Raw genomic sequence first — 19,164 nt, forward strand, 5'->3', positions numbered from 1 at the left:
TGTACTGAGTCGTGTCATGTATACTGTACAAAAAATGTTAGGGAGCATAAATATTTTAGGGGATGTTGGATGTGAAATTGTGTGTTCAGTCTTCGCTACAAACATTTCACCAAAGTGGTAAAGGTTTGAGATCTGCGTCACTTCTGGCTTTCCTTTCACACCAAGCTGACACGTAGTGATATAACTGGAATACTGTTAAAGGCGGCGTTGAAACCAGTTCACTCACTCACTACAATTGATTGATTGAGTGAGTATGGTTTTACGCCGCTTTTAGCAATATTCCGGCAATATCACGGCGGGGGACACCAGAAATGGGTTTCACACATTGTACCCATGTCGGGAATCGAACCCGGGTCTTCGGCGTGACGAGCGAACGCTTTAACCACTAGGCTACCCGACCGCCCCCATATTCATGACCCGTAACTTTTTTCTCTCAGTATATGAAGCAAAGAAGCAGGTGGCGCAATTGAAAGAGTCAAGTAACTCTCATCTTGGAACAGGTACCATACATGTCATCAGTTAATCGATTCCACCCGATTCCATCCGGGTAGAGCATCGATCTTCAGAAAACCATGCTTTCCATAATAGGCGACCATGCTTGTCGTAAGAGGTGACTAACGGGATCTGGTGGTCGGGCTCGCTGACTTGGTTGATGCATGTAATCGTATCCCAATTGCGTGGATCGATGCTCATGATGTCCATCACCATCACTGGATTGTCTGGTCCAGACACGATTATTTACAGACCGCAGTCATACATCTTCCCGAGGCAAGGGAGTTAACTGACTATAAAAGTCCAGTTTCCACCCTTGCCTAACTCGGCCGGAATTTCTGGGTTCGATCGTAGCGCCACCAGTGGCTATTACGAGTTACGTCCCTTCTATGTCCCTTCTATGTCCCTTCTATTGACCAATCAGATTCCACCGCTGATATCACTTGCATTTGGTTCAAACAAAATGGCGTCGCCCAGTGAAGGCGATCTGATCGATAATCAAGATTTATAGTGTAATAAAACGAGCCTTACTTCGCGAAGTGCATGAAATCACGTGAGCACCTTGACTGAATCCTGCACAGCAGTTTACGAAGCGGATGTTGATTTCGTTTCGCGATTTTAATTGGTCTATGCATAGATTCGTAAGTCCAGCAAAGATATAACTCCGTAATTGCAGCCTATTTCGACAAGGTTAGGAATCTGGACTTTTATAGTCAGTTAACACCCTTGCCACGGGAAGATGCCATCATATAGCTGACATTGCGGAGTGCGGCGTTAAACAACAAACACACAAATCATTCCAATACACGGACAATCCACTGGCTGCATTAAAGATGGGAGGGGAGGTGTCCTAAAATATACTCAGCACCTCGAAGTTTAGAATAACGCAGTACATACATATAAACTTCTAATAAAATAAATTTAACACCAACCACGTCATGCTTGCATAAATTCTTCCCATTTTCTTGTAAAGAGTCGATGTCCCTGCGCGCGTGGTACGCAGATTATTGAATCAGCTCGCCATTGTACCCGAGAGCTTCAGTTCTATATAAAGTAATTTTCAAGTCAAATAACCAGAAAGAGTATACTGTTTTCGCTTGACAGGTTTGTCATCTTCTCTCTATGAGCTATCAGGAGAGGGTAGATTCCCCGGAAGGGCCAATTATTTAGTTTTAATACAAAATGCTGGTGCGATATTTTTGTGAGAGCTTTATGAAAGGGATGGTGTATTAGGATTAGGTGTTCGCGGCAAAGGTCATCAAAAAGAGTAGGGTCAAATAAGGCCATTGAAAAATAGTCACGGATCTTCCCATTGTCCATTCAGTGTTTGATGTCAGCTGTCCGTGAAGTTAATACATGTAGTTAAGGTTTGCGGTTTTCAAGTGCCAGGGTTTTGAGTGTTAGAGAACGTTCAAAGGTGTTCGTCTTTTTAACGTAGTATTGATGCTGAAGTGTATTGAATTGATGAACAGGGTTATTCATACGTTTTTTCGAATACTATCACACAGAAATATGCTTGTATGGCGGCATGGGTTGAAAGAACGCTCCACGAAACCTTTCACCCCGCATATGTTCATTTTACGACTCTTTGGAATATTCTGGCAATATAACGTCGGAGGACACAAGAAATGGGCTTCACATAGCACATATGTGGGAATCGAACCCGGGCCTTCTGCGTGAAGAGCGAACGCTTTATCGACTTTCCGACCCCACCGCCCACTCACGCGGGCGTCCTAATGGTTATTCTCCCGTGCTTATCTCTCCTACTGTACTTAATTTTCTCGGGCAATAAGTGGTCTAAAGGAGCACAATATGCTGTGCAGAGTTGTGTTCCCTGGTTTTGCCAGGATACGCTGGTCGCGAGTTTGAATCTTAAATACGTGCCGGTTTTGATTCTTGGTCTATCGGCGCAAGATCCGTTCTGGTGGGTTCCATCAAACAGGTAAACACCAACAAACACACAATAGGATGAGTTAGTTTGTGAGCATGTTTTTTTACTCATAGCAATATTCCAGCAATATCACGGCGGTGGGGGTACACACAGTATCAATGTGGGGAATCGAACCCGGGTCTTCGGTGTGACGAGTGAACGCTTTAACTACTAGGCCACCTCACCGCCCTCCAAAATATATTAACACGCCGGGATATAACTGACAGACATTCTCATGTCCATCCCTCCTACAACTCACTTCATCTTTAAGATGCAGAATTAGAGGTCATAGGAAAGTCAAAAGTTAGGATTGTGTTTCGGTGGTGCCTGAAAGTTTTCATTTAGCGAGTCCTTGTATGAAGTAAAGACCACAGATTCGTCGAACTTATTTTAACCTTTTCTTATAATTGTAGGTTATAGCAACAAATTAAGGAAGTATAACATTATAAATTGGAAAGAATATTTTATTATCTACGAACTTTCTTTATTTTATAGAATATTGTCAACTTCGGAGCGCTGACTATACAAAAAGTAAGTGATTACAGGGTACAGGTTTTTAATAAACGTTTCTTCACATTTTCCCCGTGCTATCACATACATGTGATAATAGTGGTAACAGCAGGCTGTAATACTTTTTCACTAAGATTTAACACAATAAGCTGTATTAGCTTGAATGATTGAATCCCTCACTTACATTTGTATAACAAGTGTCTGCCGCTAAGGATACCTATTCCAGCAGCGGTGTCAGTGATATTCACCGCACTGAAACACACCCTTTCTGTCTCATTTCATTGTCCCCCCGGCACGCCTCCATCCCACAGGTCATATCGGACAACTTGCTTCCTCATCAGCAGTTCACGGATAAAGTCGAGTGGACCCGAATGCCCGATTATTGTATATAGTCGCCTCCGGGAGGGATGTAGTTATTTTATGAGCGCTTCAATCAGTTGATTCGGGAATGGGCGGTATTAGGAACGTTGTTAATGTTGTATGTCAGTGTTATGATGAGAAAAACAACGTTCGCCAGCTCCAGTACAACACTGTTCTTTAAGACATTATGATCGCAAAGTTGCCCTGAAACACATACGTGCAGGATAAAACACGTCAGACGATTTTTATGAGATTTAAAACCCGAATCCAAGGATAAAACCGAGGTTCGCTGTGCAGAGATGCGTCCCTTGGGCACGCCAGAAATCTATGATTGTGGGTTCGAATCCCGGTTCGCCCCGATTATGTTTCTAGGTTTGTCAGCACCATACCCGTGCTCGTGGGTTAACGTCTGAGACCTGCATCACTTCGGGCTTTCCTCCCACATTAAGCTGACATGCCGCGATATAACTGGAATACTCTTAAAAGCAGCGTTAAACCCAACTCACTCACTCACTCACTGGGCTACAGATACGAAATACACGCCAGATAGGCGGAGTTCTTTCATTTCTTCTTTACAATATATAATTGTTTACAAGTATTTAATTTGAACGTAAAAACATATCATTGAATGTTTTTAAAATTTCATATTATTCATTTCACGAATGTTTTCCACATGTCAATGCAATACATAACACTGACGTCCAAACTATATGTCAGGCTTGACGAAAAGGACACGACATTCCAAATGTAGCGTGTGTCATGAAGTAACCAAATAAACATCAATGAAACTGGCAGCGACAAAACAGGACCCACGAGCTCAAGGACGCGGGGTTGTTTTGCGGCAGTAGTTTATTTCCTACGATTATTAGCGGCAGAAAAAATAAAGCGCTCATAAAATGTCACGTGTTATGTTGACCTATGGGGATAATGCCACGGCAGCACGAAGGGTAGAGTTACCTCCCTTGGTTATTTGCAGTCCAAACACCTTCACTGTGACCACCTTGTTTACAGGCTTATTTGCCGTTACTCACTTCATGGACTGACCACATTGTTTGATTTACTCTTGGAGGTAGCAGTTTCTTATGGTGGCCGAGAGGGGACCTCGCTTTCTCGCAAAAATCTCAGCTCTCTTTTATGATTAAAACCCCTCCCCCCACTGAGGTCAGGTTTAACAATTCATTAATGTTGTTTTACGTATATACTTTCTATCGTAAAGAAACCCATATAGTGTTCAAGAGGAAATATTGCTATACCGCGAGAAAGCGAGAAAGCGATAGAGCGATGTCCGCTCTCGGCAACCATAGTTTCTAGAAGGTTGGCTGTAGTTATATAAGAGCGAGACTAGGTCTCCTTTCATGATCGCGACTTATGACTTTCGACTGTGACAAATTCTGGTGAGTCCACTGGCCTAATATTCATTCTTGCACATATTTGTGAACATACTCCTGTATTTAAACATAATTTGTTGATTGTTCATTGATCTTGTTTGGGTATTTACTATTTACTGATTTCACCGTTTTGGTTCTGTATGTAAAGATTTCTGGGTTAAACTTCGCGTTTCAATTTGTGATTGAACACATAACAGAAATTTGTGGTTTCATTAAATTAAATTATCTGAAAATTTAAACATATAAACAGACCATTTGCCAGTGGCCTTTCAACACTCGTTGCTGTGCACATGCGTATTGTGAAACCAGTAACTATAACATGGAGTTTACACTTGAGACATTGTCGAGTTGGGTAATGTTAATGCAAACTGTTTTGAAGGACAAAGCTCAAAACTTATTCAGCACTACCCGTTGATATTAGTTTACTGATGAAGTGGGAAAAGGCAATTTTGAAGACTTATGAGATGATACATGGGCGACAACGTAGGCAGTCAAAGAAAAGCCGTGATGGTTCCTATGTGGGCCTGCTTGTGAAAAGGAGTCTTTGTTTTTTATGTGAAGTTTGTTGGACGATTTCAAGCAGTATGTGCATGCTGAGGGTATGACCTACTTGGGTGAACAGAAGATCTATCAGTTATACCAGGCTGCACCGTTGGCAGGGGATTACTCGGCAACTCCAAAGGGTAATGTTAGGCAGTTACTCTGCCAGGAACGGTTAGGGTGCTTTCAGGTCAGGTCAGGTCAGGTCAGTCAGGTAATGCAGGTCATGATAGGTCAGCTTCTGTTCCCCCATGTTTGTTGATGTCAAGTTCCAGCCTACATCTGATGTCATTGACACTGAGGATGAGTGTGTTTGTGGTGCTCAGCTACTGAAGTCTAATGTTGTTAGGGGGAGCATTTGTCATTTAAAGGTGTCACTTAATCCACACTGCGACCCATTACTCTTCTGAAGGACCCATGGTCACTCCAGTCTTTGTTGTTAGAGGTCGTTTTGTCATTTTGGGAAGTGTTTTACGCTAACTCTGATGTTTTATTAAGGGGAAGTGGTAGAGTTGCTGGCGCGCCTGTCAATTTTGTGGATTTGCAGTCAGATTTTGGTTTCAGGTTTGGTTAAATTTGGTGTAAGAATACTTGCACAGTTGACTTGTTGATGGAAATGAGTTCACGAGGTCCAAGGTTTTGGCTGAGCCATGTGTTAGTTTTGAGACAAGCACTTCAGAGAAGAAACGCCAGTTATATTTCCTCATGTGCTGTGAGTCGTTCAATGTTGTACAAGGATTTTACGTGAGATTTCAGACGAGACTGATGCTACTTATGATTTGGTACTTTCAAGGATGATTCTCTTCAGTTAACGAGTACCTCTTCTTCGAATGAGAGTACTTTGATACTAATCATTTTCAGGGAACTGACCCTGTATTATCTCGGGTTTAAAATGCACAGCCTCCCTTTTACTCAACACACTCATCATCTCATACAAGGTTCAGAGAATTTGATTTGATGGAGAAGGAGGACTCATTTGAAGAGGATCCGTGACTTCTTTAAGCCACTTTCACAGGCAAAATCAACTCTAAATCCGGCCAAATGTAAATTTGCTTAAGCCCATTTGGTGTTCAAAACCAGTCAATACAAAAAGTAAAGGCTGTTACAAATGTGTAAACTTGATTGTATCAGTGCATAAATGCAGTGTTGCTCATGATGTATGTATGTTCATTTATCCTATGTAATCATATATGTTATGTAAACGCTTATATCCTTGAAACCCGTGAAGATCCGGGGTAGAATAGGTCTTCGGCAACCCATGCTTGTCTTAAAAGGCGACCATGCTTGTCGTAAGAGGAGACGAACGGGATCGGGTGGGCAGGCTCGCTGACTTGGTTTGATGCATGTCATCGACCCAACTGCGTTGATCGATGCTCATGATGTCAATCACTGGATTGTCTGGACCATATGACCGCCGTCATATAGCTGGAATATTGCTGAGTGCGGCGTTAAACAACAAACAAACAAATTTTATCCTTGAAACTATTTTAAAGAAGTTTTTCACTATGTTCCAATTTTCTTCTCTGGAAGGGGAAGGGTGGGTGGAGTTTGGGTTGGGGGGGGGGGGGGGGGTATGTAGCAGTAGTTATGTTAAGTATATGCTGATTGGTAGTGGCAGAAAACGTATCCGCTCACAAAATGTAGACATTAAGCCGTCCTCTGAGGACTTGGAATAGTTCTTGATGTGATTCTCTATTGGTTTTGTAACACTAATTAGCCTACGGTGAAACAGTGAAAATTATTACGCGAATAATGTGAGTTTAGCGTTCCAGACAGGGCGCCCAATTTCGTGTGCGTTTAACCCAAATATAAACGTGATACAAGTTCGCTAAATTACAATAAACAAACTTAAAGGTGTCATATAAATTAATTCCGTTAGTTGAACCGTTTCAGAATATCGTATTGTACTTTTGTTTTGTTAATTTTTGCAACCCAATTCTGTGCGGGTCTGATGTCGGCTAGTAGACCGGCTAGCGATCGTTTCAATGTCATAGCATTAAACAATTGAGCGGTATCGTGTTTTGGGTTGATACAATAATCACCCTAAACAAGGTGTATATAAGGTTTGTGTGCATGATTTGTCATTTTACGCTTGAAACAGCGATACAGTGCCATACGGATTGTCTGACCATAATTAATATTGGTAGGCTGTAAAACTGCACATTGTCGGCCTGGATAAACAATCTCGATTTCGTAGTAACCATTGTCAACAATGGTCACCGGAAGTTTTGAGCCGAAACACACACCACGGCCTTGATCTTGGGGTCAAATCATTGGAAGCTGGAGTCAATATCACGTACACATTATGGATAACGGTCCATTTTAACAGGGCACTATATTCTCCAATTTTGCTTCCAGTTCCGGTAAAACTTAGGGGGCGGGGGCAACTGTGGTCGGAGGCCATATAACAGGATAGTGCATTTCGTGATCAAGAACTGTTTAAGCGACGACACAAGGGCCTGTGGTCGCAGTGCTGATGATGACATAATTCTAAATTCTAGAGGCCCCCTCCAACAGCATTACATAGACGAGGTGCAAGGCCAGCATGACGTTTCATTATCAAAATTCAGAGATTACCGCATTTCTGTCAACCCTGGGTTGACAAGATTAAACCTTAGTTTACAACTGTCACTCAAGGACAACTAAGGGCAAAACCCGATATAAAACGGATGAATGAAATCTTAAACATCATACAAAATGGCCGAAACACGACGGCCATGTATACTGAGTCAAATTAAGAATGTTTTAAAAGTAATCCCATATATGATATACAACGGACATATGTATCAGAGATGGTAATTTTTAATCATAAATGACCAAAGAAGGATTTTAATTAACGGTGGTAACCATAATTTGTTCCAAGCACCTACGGTATTCGGTAATTAACATCAACAGTTTAAATCATAAGTCCCAAGCACGAGAATCTGCTGGCACACAAGTTCAGTAGCGTGTGTGGCCACCATGTGCGTTGACAACTGCCACACAACGCCTCCGCATGGACCTTGTGATGCTTTTGAACACATGATTGGGAAGACGATGCCATTGTTGCTGCAAAATGGTGCCAAGATCTTGCAAATTCTGTGGTTGGTTCTGGAGAGTGCGCAGATTTCTGCCAAGAGCATTCCAGACGTGTTCGATGGGATTGAGGTCGGGAGACCTTGACGGCCAGTCCATGACGTTGACTCCCGCATTCTGAAGGAAATTCCTTGTCAATAATGCTGTGTGGGGTCTGGCATTGCCGTTTTGGAAGATCAAACCGGGTCCATGTGCTGCCATAAAGGGCAGAAGTTCTGGTGCCAGTACCTGGTCGCGGTAAACAGCAGCGTTGAGGTTGCCACGGATGACAAGAAGCCTGGAACGTGAAATTGCCACAGAAAGAACCCCACACCATGACACTTCCGCCTCGAACTCTGTCAACTTCCTGTACACAACACTAGGCGTAACGTTCATGACGGCGCCTCAACATCCTCGCCCTACCATCAGCAAATCGAAGATTAAATCGGGATTCATCACTGAAGACACAATTGTGCCCACAATTGACGTTGACGTCTGTGTAATTGAGTCAGAATCGGCCCGCAGTATGCCCGTCGTGCTTGAAGGTGAGCAGTTCTCGGACGGTTTCGAACAGTTTGCGCAAAGTCTACCCCTAAAGAGTTCATTTCTGGTTGATGTAGCCGTCAAAAATCGGTTACGGAGGTGACGTAAGACAATCTGACGATCCTCTGCATGTGATGTCACACGTGGTCGACCTGGCCGAGGGCGATCAGCGGTGGTACCCGTTTGCTGTAGACGCGTCTGTAAATCATAAACAGTTCGGCGACTAAAACCCATCGTCCTTGCGACTTCAGCTACGGACGTTCCCGTCTGCAACATGCCTATGGCACGTTCACGTTGCACATTTGAAAGGCGTGGCATGACAAATGTCCGTAAAGACTTTTGTTTTCTTGTGTTTTTCTTTTTTTGTTAATGACTGCTAACAAGTATGGCTGAAAACACGTGCGGTATAATGGCTACGTGACCAGTTGCACGTGAAAAAAACACTTTTGCCACTATAGTGCTGTTCACATGTTTTGATCGATTCACCTGCACAAAAACGGGTGGTATCTGAAGACAATACGTGTCCATTACTGTTTAAATACACAATAACGGCCCACAATGATAACTGCTCACAATTTTAAAATTTTAGGATTGTGAAGTTTTTAATTTGGTTCAGTATATGTTGCTAAAACACACAAATATGGAGGTTAGCATTGTTTCATTGTCTTACAATGCTGCGATTCTACCTGTTCAAATTAATGTTTGTATTACCAAAAAAAAGTTCAAAATAACACGTTGGGCATCAAACAGAGATGCAAGATCGTCATCAAAGTTGCATTATTGATCAACATCAAAGTATGGACATCAACAGCCAAAAGTTCAATTTCCATGACGCATAGCAGAATAAATATATACTATAATACCTCGTTAATAATATTCATCAAAATGCTTTTATCCATAATTTGATTAATAAATATAACTAACTAACTTTAATGATGACGTTACTTGGAGGCTGCTAACTAGGGTACCGCACCCCGGGAGCTCAGTTGGTGTGTTTGCTTGGTGGCAATTATGCAAGTCAGGTCAACCGAAGTTTGACGTAAATGAGGGTAAACCAGGGTTTTGAAATCGAACAAGAAGCACAATTAGAAAGAGCCAGAATCGAGTTGACTGTTGCAAGACTTATTAACAATGAAATACATTATTCAGAAGTCAATTAACTAAATACTTATTTTGTATTTTATAACCGTTCAAGGTTTTTGTTATCAGGGTGTCTAAATATTTGATTGATCGACTGGAAAACTTTGATGACAGTCTAGCTCACCATGACTTTGTGTGTTAATGATACGGAAAGCTGTGGCAGGGAGTCCTGATACAGAGTCTGTGACGCATGATTTCCATTTATGCCTCAGGATTTCAACATTCCTTGAAATCCCACTCCGCAAGATATTTTATGTGCGCGCCAAGGGAGACAACCCAATCTTCATTGATTGGTGGAGATCTGTTACGTCCTCCATCTTACAAAAATTGCTGCAGTGGAGCTTGGTCGAGGCTGATAATAAACTCTCTGGAATTGTGAACTCAATTTCCCCAAAATCAAAGATTAAGAATTGATCTTGCACGCTATTTATGTCATTTGTCATAGAACATGTAGAGCTATTTCTAAAAGGCGACTAACGGGATCGGATGGCCAGGCTCGCTGACTTGGTTGATGCAGGTCATCTATCCCAATTGCGTGGATCGATGCTCATGATGTCAATCATTGGATTGTCTGGTCCAGACTCGATTATTTTACAAACCGCCGTCATATAGCTGTAATATTGCTGAGTGCGGCGTAAAACAACAAACAAACAAACCAACCAACATGGGTGTGCCCTTAGTCCATTACGTTAAAAGCTTGTTTTGACTTCGGATGCTGTATGACACAAATGCTGATTTCGTTGAGATTTTATTCTTTTCAAAACATTTTACTTCATGCATCTATCTTTCGGGGTTTTAACTGGAGTTACTATGGTAAAGTTTCTTTTGGTCATCAGTTCATATTTTTCTTCTATCTTCTTATCTGTCTTATATTTTTGGAGATTTGTTTGTATACTGCCAATTCTTGAATAAACCCCTGGACTATCCCACCCTCTGCCTGGCTTAAATCTCAGGTAACAAGGTACCAAGAAATATCTTCAACACAAGACAAACCGCCAGAATATACAATGGCGATGAGATCAACAGGAGCACAGCAATAAAGTAAGAAGACATGCATAGTAAAAACGTGTTCACCGTGTAGGCAGTATTGTGACTGATCCACGACCAGCATAAGGAATGATCTGACAATGTAAGGAACAAAGTGACCTACATGACGGATGTAATCTATATGTAAATGTACAGCAGTACTCAGGGATTATAATCAGTAGGTATACCATTTGTTAATCAAATTCAAGATGCCTCACTACGTGTACAGTTCTTGTCTGTGCAAAAACAAACAGAAACGAGAAATTTCAGTGATCACGCATTATCCCATCTTCCCGAGGAAAGGGAGTTAACTACGTTGGAATTTCTGGGCTCGATCGTAGCGCCACCAGTGGATTTTACGAGTTATGTCCCTTCTATGTCCCTCCTATTGATCATATCTCATATCACTTGCGTTGGCTTCAAACAAAATGGCGGCGCCCAGTCAAGACGATCTGATCGATAATCAAAGTCTGTATTGTAATAAAACGGGTCTTACCTCGCAAAGCGCAACAGATCATTTGAGCAAATGATAAAATATGAAAAGATTTGAAAATATCTGTCGACGCCCACTTGATTGTACACAAGCTTAGCAAATTCTGCAGTAGAACGAAATCAGCACGTTGAAATCCATGTTGTTTATGAACCGGATGTCTAGTTTGTTACGCGATTTTGATTGGACTATGCAGAGACTCGTTGGTCCATCTAAAATGTTTCTCCACTACCTAAGCCTAGTTCGGCAAGGACGGAAACTGGACTTTTATAGGTGTCTGTGGTTCAATGCTGACGAAGCGTTTTTCATTTTAGAACCTGATAAAAAGATGTGTCTTTTATTATTTTGTATTATTTTATACGTTGTATGTTTAATAAATAGATAATGAAACATTTTTTTTTCATTCGTATTACGTTGTTTTATTTTTAACAAGCACCAAAGGGAGATAACTACACCTCGGCGTGGTTCAGCTGGATTGATGGCGTATTGCAAAGTACACTAAATTTGGTTCACTACAGGATACGCCGTATTTTCGTAAGTCAACAAGCTTTATGTGCATTGACAGCAAGTGTTCACAATTCAAAAGACATCACACTTTGAGAACCATATTATCAGTGTACCTTTGGATAACTTAATTTATCAAGGGAAACAACCCTTCTGACGTTAAGCTTATGACACGAAGCGCCTTAAAATATAATATATAAATAAATAACGGAAAAGGGGAATGGTGATGAAGATCCATCCTATTTGATGGAGATGTTTGGTCATTCGTCTGATAAATGTTTTATCATAACAAATACATTGACAAAACCCATACCTGGTCGCAGGAGACAGAGCGACACTCCTTAAAAGAAGGGTCGTGTAACAACTAAATTAACAATGTCGATGTCGCGTGTGACCACCATTGCAGACGAGGCAGCGGCAGCACAAAGTTGGTTGGTTGGTTTGTTGTTTTATGCCGCGCTCAGCAATGTTCCAGCTATATGACGGCGGTTTGTAAATAATCCAATCTGGACCAGACAATCCAGTGATTAATATCATGAGCATCGATCCACGCAATTGGGATCGATGACATGCTTCAACAAGTCAGCGAGCCTGACCACCCGATCCTGTTTGTCGCCTATTACGACAAGCATAGTCGCCTTTTACGGCAAGCATGGGTTGCTGAAGACCTATTCTATCCCGGATCTTCACGGGTCGCAGCACATGGAAGACACCAGATAATTGAAAACAGTCTGAGGGATGTAGTTCCAAATGTTTCCAGATTTTGTTTGTTGAAGACCTATTCTAACCCGTATCTTCACTGGTTAAAAAAACCGGCTTTATTCTTATGCAAAGTGACTTTAGGTCCCTGAATTTGCACAAGGACATGATCTCGAGGTAGTCCGGTAGTACGGTAGCCATCAACAATGATGAGTTGTGTTTATCCATGAGTGGTGATGCCACCCCTTACCGTAACACTTCCACCCCTAAACTGACGACGACGTTGAGTAACGCAAGCGTCGCTAAAACGTTCTCCTGGACACCTGTCGACCCTTGCACGACCATCCGACCTGTCCAGATGAGACCTGGACTCATCTGTGAACAGTATACTGTCCCCGTCTTGTCTTCTGAACCTCAGATGCTGTCTACAAGCTAGGCGTGCCTGACGTTGACGTGGAAACCTAATTGGGCGTATCGCTGAACGTCGGAGCCGAATGTTGTGCTCTCTCAGCCTGGTGCCAGCTGTAATGTGACCCGCTGATTTTCATCAAGCCGTGGCTTTGAATAATCGTTATTTACTGTTAAAGAAAAGAACAATCATTTCAGTTTATCAGTGTTTACATCGTGGTGTAACGTCACATCGTGGCTTAACGTCGCGTTCAAGACCGATGCACTTCTATAGCGACGTGCATGCACGTGTGCGTTCGGGCGTACGCGCTTTGTGCATCTCTTGCATTTGCAGGCTTGTCGGTTTTATAGTGCTAAGCCATTGAACCTTCTGTTCGCCGGGCGGATGCTGTATCCTCTGGACCACAAAGCGTCGGGTCCGTTCAGAATATAGGGGGTCAGAAGGTGCAACTTTACAAACAGATCTATGGAAACGGGATATTTCTCATAATAGAAATTAGTTATAAAATAAATGCTCTGGATCATCGAGGATGGAAAGTTACCAGGGACCAATCAAATGAAAAACAGATAACTTAGGCTTACATGAAAATACGAATCATTATGTGCATCGAACGTAAACTCAATGAAGTGCTCGTAAAATACCTATAATTTCCCTTTGGAGACATTTGGACCGGCAGTCCGGGCGAGCACAGCAGACACGCACACCCACACGAATATACATCGTGATATCTTTGTGCAATACTCTTGAACGCGACGTTAAACCTCAGCTCACTGCATAGGTCCACGGGGATCCGAGGTACTCAGTTAAACGGTGTTTGAAAGTAAGAAAAATAGAAATTCATTATTTTCATAATCGTAAACCCAGATTCGATTTCTTCCTCGGTCGCCACTATACAACACTACTACCCATGCTGAAAATTCCGTTACACGCCGACGATATGGGACACTGTTTTCAAGATTTGGTCAGGTGACCTTGTTCGTTACTAAGCACTGGCGAGACGCAATAGACACTCACTGGTAATGATCTATCGAGATGCACTCCCAGGAGGCTGATTGGAGGCTAATCTTCACGCCTCAAAGTCAGATGGTTAATGGTAAAAGCCTCCTTGCTGTAGTGTTGTATCCAAATGTGTCATTGTATCTCCATGAGCTGGCATTATAACACCATCACAAATAGTAGAAGCAGACACACACACACACACACACACACACACACACACATGTGCACGTCGCTATGTCGGTGCAATATCTTGAATGCGACATTATACCCCATTTAACCTCACCTCGCTGAATGGTAGCTTCTGGATAAAATATGTTCACTTCCATGTTAGGTAACACGACATGATAACTTCTGTACCTCACATAGATAGAATTGGCCTACAGACCTAATGGTTTATTTTTCTACATAATCCACTTCCACATGGATACACTTTTGCCAACGATGTTGGGAGGATTTTATTCCCGCTTCGTAGATCACCTTCTCTTGGTTGTCCTAAAGTTTCTCTACAGTTGCTGTGACGTCATCGTTCGAGTTCTGGCAGTTTGGGAACAGATGGAGGTCTGACGAAGCCTGGGCCCACTTGCACAAAACGATCTTAGCGCAAAGAATATCGTATGCCTATGTTAAAGTATCTTAGCGCTAAGATCGCTTTGTGCAAGTGGGCCCAGATCAGCAGCATAAGGTGGATGATGAGTGAGTGAGTATGATTTTACGCCGCTTTTAGCAGTATTCCAGCAATATCACGGCGGGGGACACCAGAAATGGGCTTCACACATTGTACCCATGTCGGGAATCGAACCCGGGTCTTCGGCGTGACGAGCGAACGCTTTAACCACTAGGCTACCCGACCGCCCCAGGTGGATGATGAAGCAGTAGTATTGGATCGTAGCCTTGTAATGTCTGATTTGTCACTGGCACATTTTTCAGACAGAAGAGCCCAGCTTTCTTTTCTCGATTTCCAGTGTCTCGTGGTCTAAAATTCACCCCTTATTTGCCTCAAAAGTACTGCATCATATGCTCCTTCTATTGTCTTGCCTTTTGGAAGATAGTCCACCAAGATGACACGCTCGGCCTGCCAGAACACGGATGCCATGACCTTTCCAGCTTTGCATTCTTCGGTGGTTGTCATCCCAAATGCTTCCTTTGATTCCATTGTTGTTTGGACTCCGGTTTCATTCAGTCACAAGTCGTTGCAGGAACATTTATTGATCAGCTTCAAACAGCTAGATTATCACGTGACATGTTGTACCGGGTTCGTTTTCTATTAAATGTCAGTAGCTATGGAACCAAACAAGCTGATGCTTTCTTCACTGCCATAGTTTCTGTGATAATGGAAGGTACTCTCTCCTGGGAAATGCCTACTGAGCCAGCAATAGGACACTCAGTCATTCGCCAGTCGGTCATCTCCATATCGTGGATTCTCTGGATCATTTCTGACGTTGCCGATGGCACAAGCCTTCCAGGGCGTGGACGTCTTCAAGGTTCTCTCCGCCACTCTGCTTCCAGCTCTTTACGGCGACATAGGAAGGGTCATCCTTCCACACTGCTCATGTCTTCATGGATGGCTTTTGGCAAGTACTCGATCACTGCACATTCCCCAATACTGGTGTGGCTATTAAGTCTCTACCTCTTCTGAAATGACGGACCTTTAATACAGTTCATACATGATGTCATCAACCTCATCGATCTGGAACACCCGAACCATCCATATCTCCAATCAGTATTCCAGTTATACCACGGAATTTCAGACTGATTTGGGAGGAAAACCCGAAGTAACATTTACCACTTCGATGAAACCCACGAACACGGGTATGGTGCTGACAAACCTAGAAACATAATCGGGGCGAACCGACGGATTTAAAAGACGGACAACGATACGGTTATGTTTTCAAAAGATAACCCGGTCACTCAGATCTTAGAGGAAATGAGGAATGAAATATATAAACCCATTTGACATCCCGTCATGTTACTGAAATATTGTTGGTCAAATTTTTTTGGTTTATTAATTATTTCTTGCTTGTCAAATTAGGTCAATGATTGTGTTTACATAGGTGTGTGTTTGTACTTTTTTTGTATGTTTCAGAGAGTTAGTTTTCTCATTATTTCAACTATATATAAGCGTGTCCGCTATATTACAGCTTGTCAGCTATATAACAACGTGTCTGCTATATAACAGCGTGTCCGCTATATAACAGCTTGTCAGCTATATTACAACGTGTCAGCTATATAACGTGTCAGCTTTATTACGTGTCAACTATATAACAACCTGTCAACTAGATAACAGCGTGTCAACCATATAACAGCTTGTCAGCTATATAACAGCGTGTCAACCATATAACAGCGTGTCAGCTATATAACAGCGTGTCAACCATATAACAGCGTGTCAGCTAGAGGACAGCGTGTCAACCATATAACAGCGTGTCAACCATATAACAGCGTGTCAGCTATATAACAGCGTGTCAACCATATAACAGCGTGTCAGCTATATAACAGCGTGTCAGCTATATAACAGCGTGTCAACCATATAACAGCGTGTCAGCTATATAACAGCGTGTCCTCCATATAACAGCGTGTCAGCTATATAACAGCGTGTCAGCTATATAACAGCGTGTCCTCTATATAACAGCGTGTCAGCTATATAACAGCGTGTCAGCTATATAACAGCGTGTCAGCTATATAACAGTGTGTCAGCTATATAACAGCGTGTCAATTGTATAGCAACCTGTCAACATTATAACAGCGTGTCAACTTTATAACAACCTGTCACCTTTATAACAGCGTGTCAACTATATAACAGTGTGTCAACATTATAACCGCGTGTCTTCTATATAACAACATGTCAACTATATAAAACCGTGTCAACTTTTTAACAACCTGTCCTGTCAACTTCCAGGGGGAGGGGGTGGCAGTACTGGGTGATTCGGGGAGAAGGCGGATTTTCACTTTGACCCGTTGAGATTCCCTGTTAAAATAAGGTAGTGTGTAATGGGATTTTGACGTTGCATTCAAGATTATGGACTAATGCCGGCTTTGTAGTGCTAGCCCACCTCTACACTGTAAAGTGACTCCGAGCGCCAAATATTCTTACGTCTTTGGGTATGACAGGACAAGGGGGTCGTTCCACCGACCTCCCGCTCCCTGAGCAGACGCTATCCACTACACCCAGGAGGCGGTCCCTCTCCGGAGTCCCCCATTACCAATGTCCTAAGAGGAATTAATCTCAACTATGATGAAGATAAAGACTTACTTGTATGGATCCAATTCATAATTCTATTGTACGCAGATGATGCTGTGTTATTTGATGAATCACCAGAAGGTTTACAGAAAGCCTTGGACACTTTTAATGAATATTGTGAAGAGTGGAAATTACATGTAAATATGAATAAAACAAAAATTGTGATTTTCGGTGGTGGCCCATCGAAATATTCGAAACATAAATTTTACTATTCTGATAAAACTCTAGATATTGTCGACACGTATACGTATTTAGGAATTGTACTTCACAGGAATAGAAAACTAGTAGCAAGTCTTAAGTCCCTCAGTGATAATGCCTTGAAAGCAATGTTTTGCCTGATAAAAAAAATCAAGAAATTTAAATTTACCTTTGGACTGTGTATTATCAGCTTTTGATACGATGGTATTACCAATATTAATTTATGGTTCAGAAATCTGGGGCTTTGAAAATTTAGAAATTATAGAAAGAATACACCTCAAATTCCTCAGACTTATCACAGGATTAAGAAATTCAACTCCTCGTTATATATGATATATGGCGAATTAGGTAGGCTACCATTAAGAATAATAATTTGTAAACGAATGATATCTTTCTGGCACAAATTAACATATCAAACTGGTGTGTATAAACTTTCACAGCTGTTATATCAATATCTGTCAATTAATGGGAACAAGACTATTGCATCAACAAATCCCTGGGTTAGATGTGTTATGGATATACTAGACAGTATTGGATTATCTTATGTATTTAACAATCCGTCAATTTGCACAACAAAGTGGCTAGTGTCAGAAGTAGAGCAAATACTTAAAGATCACTTTTTCCAGAAATGGAGAAGTGACGTTAATTCTAGTTCTAAAGGCTTATACTATAAACATTTAAAGGACACTCCGACTCTCGATAAATATCTTCTATTGCCAAAACGAATAGCAATTCCAATACTACGATTTCGAACCTGTAATCATAATTTACCTAATGAGACTGGCCGATGGAAAAATATTCCAAAGGAAAATAGAACTTGTAAATTATGTAATTCCCCATCTATTGCTGATGAATTTCACTACTTATTCAGATGTAATTATTTTAAAAGAGAGAGGTGAACATTTCTATGGAATACTGTAAGGGACATTCTCGCGAGATCGCGAGAATGTCCCTTACAGTATTCCATACATTTCTCTCATCATATTATACTGAATGGCCAAATATTATAAAATTGGTAAAACTCTTATCAACAACAAACACACAGGATCGAAACAATTTATCGAGATTTATTGTAAAAATGTATTAAAAATGCTAGGTAATCACATGTTGTTATTAATTGCCATCTTGTCTGCTTTTTGTACATATGCATAATTATTTATTGTAATATGCTCTTGTACCACCTTTTGTGGTTTCTGAGAATAAACGATTCTGATTCTGACTAAATGTGTCGAGTGGTCAGGCATGGTGAATCGGTGTGGATTGCGTGTCGATGATGATGATCATCATCATCATCATCATCATCATCATCATCATCATCATGAATGTATTGTATTGCGTGTCATTGTGACTGAGTAATATCAACCACTTGTTGGTCTGGTCCACACTCGAGTATTTACAAGCTGCCATGTGATATACCGCAGGGTAATGCAAGGGGCACAACTGTACGTCGGGCAATAATGCTGACGTCAGTGTATACCGTTAATATAATAGTGTCAGCTGTCAAAATTAAGGCGAGATTGAGCTCGGTCGATCTCAGTCACCGACGCCGCTCACAGAACGCACATGACACTTGTTACCATGGAGATGTGGAAAATAAATGAATTTCACCTTACAACTTGCACATTGTACTCAGATTTCAGATAGGCC

This window comes from Haliotis cracherodii, unplaced genomic scaffold (genome assembly GCF_022045235.1).
Source record: "Haliotis cracherodii isolate W230 unplaced genomic scaffold, xgHalCrac1.p SCAF_8, whole genome shotgun sequence".
Classification (NCBI taxonomy): Eukaryota; Metazoa; Mollusca; class Gastropoda; order Lepetellida; family Haliotidae; genus Haliotis; species Haliotis cracherodii.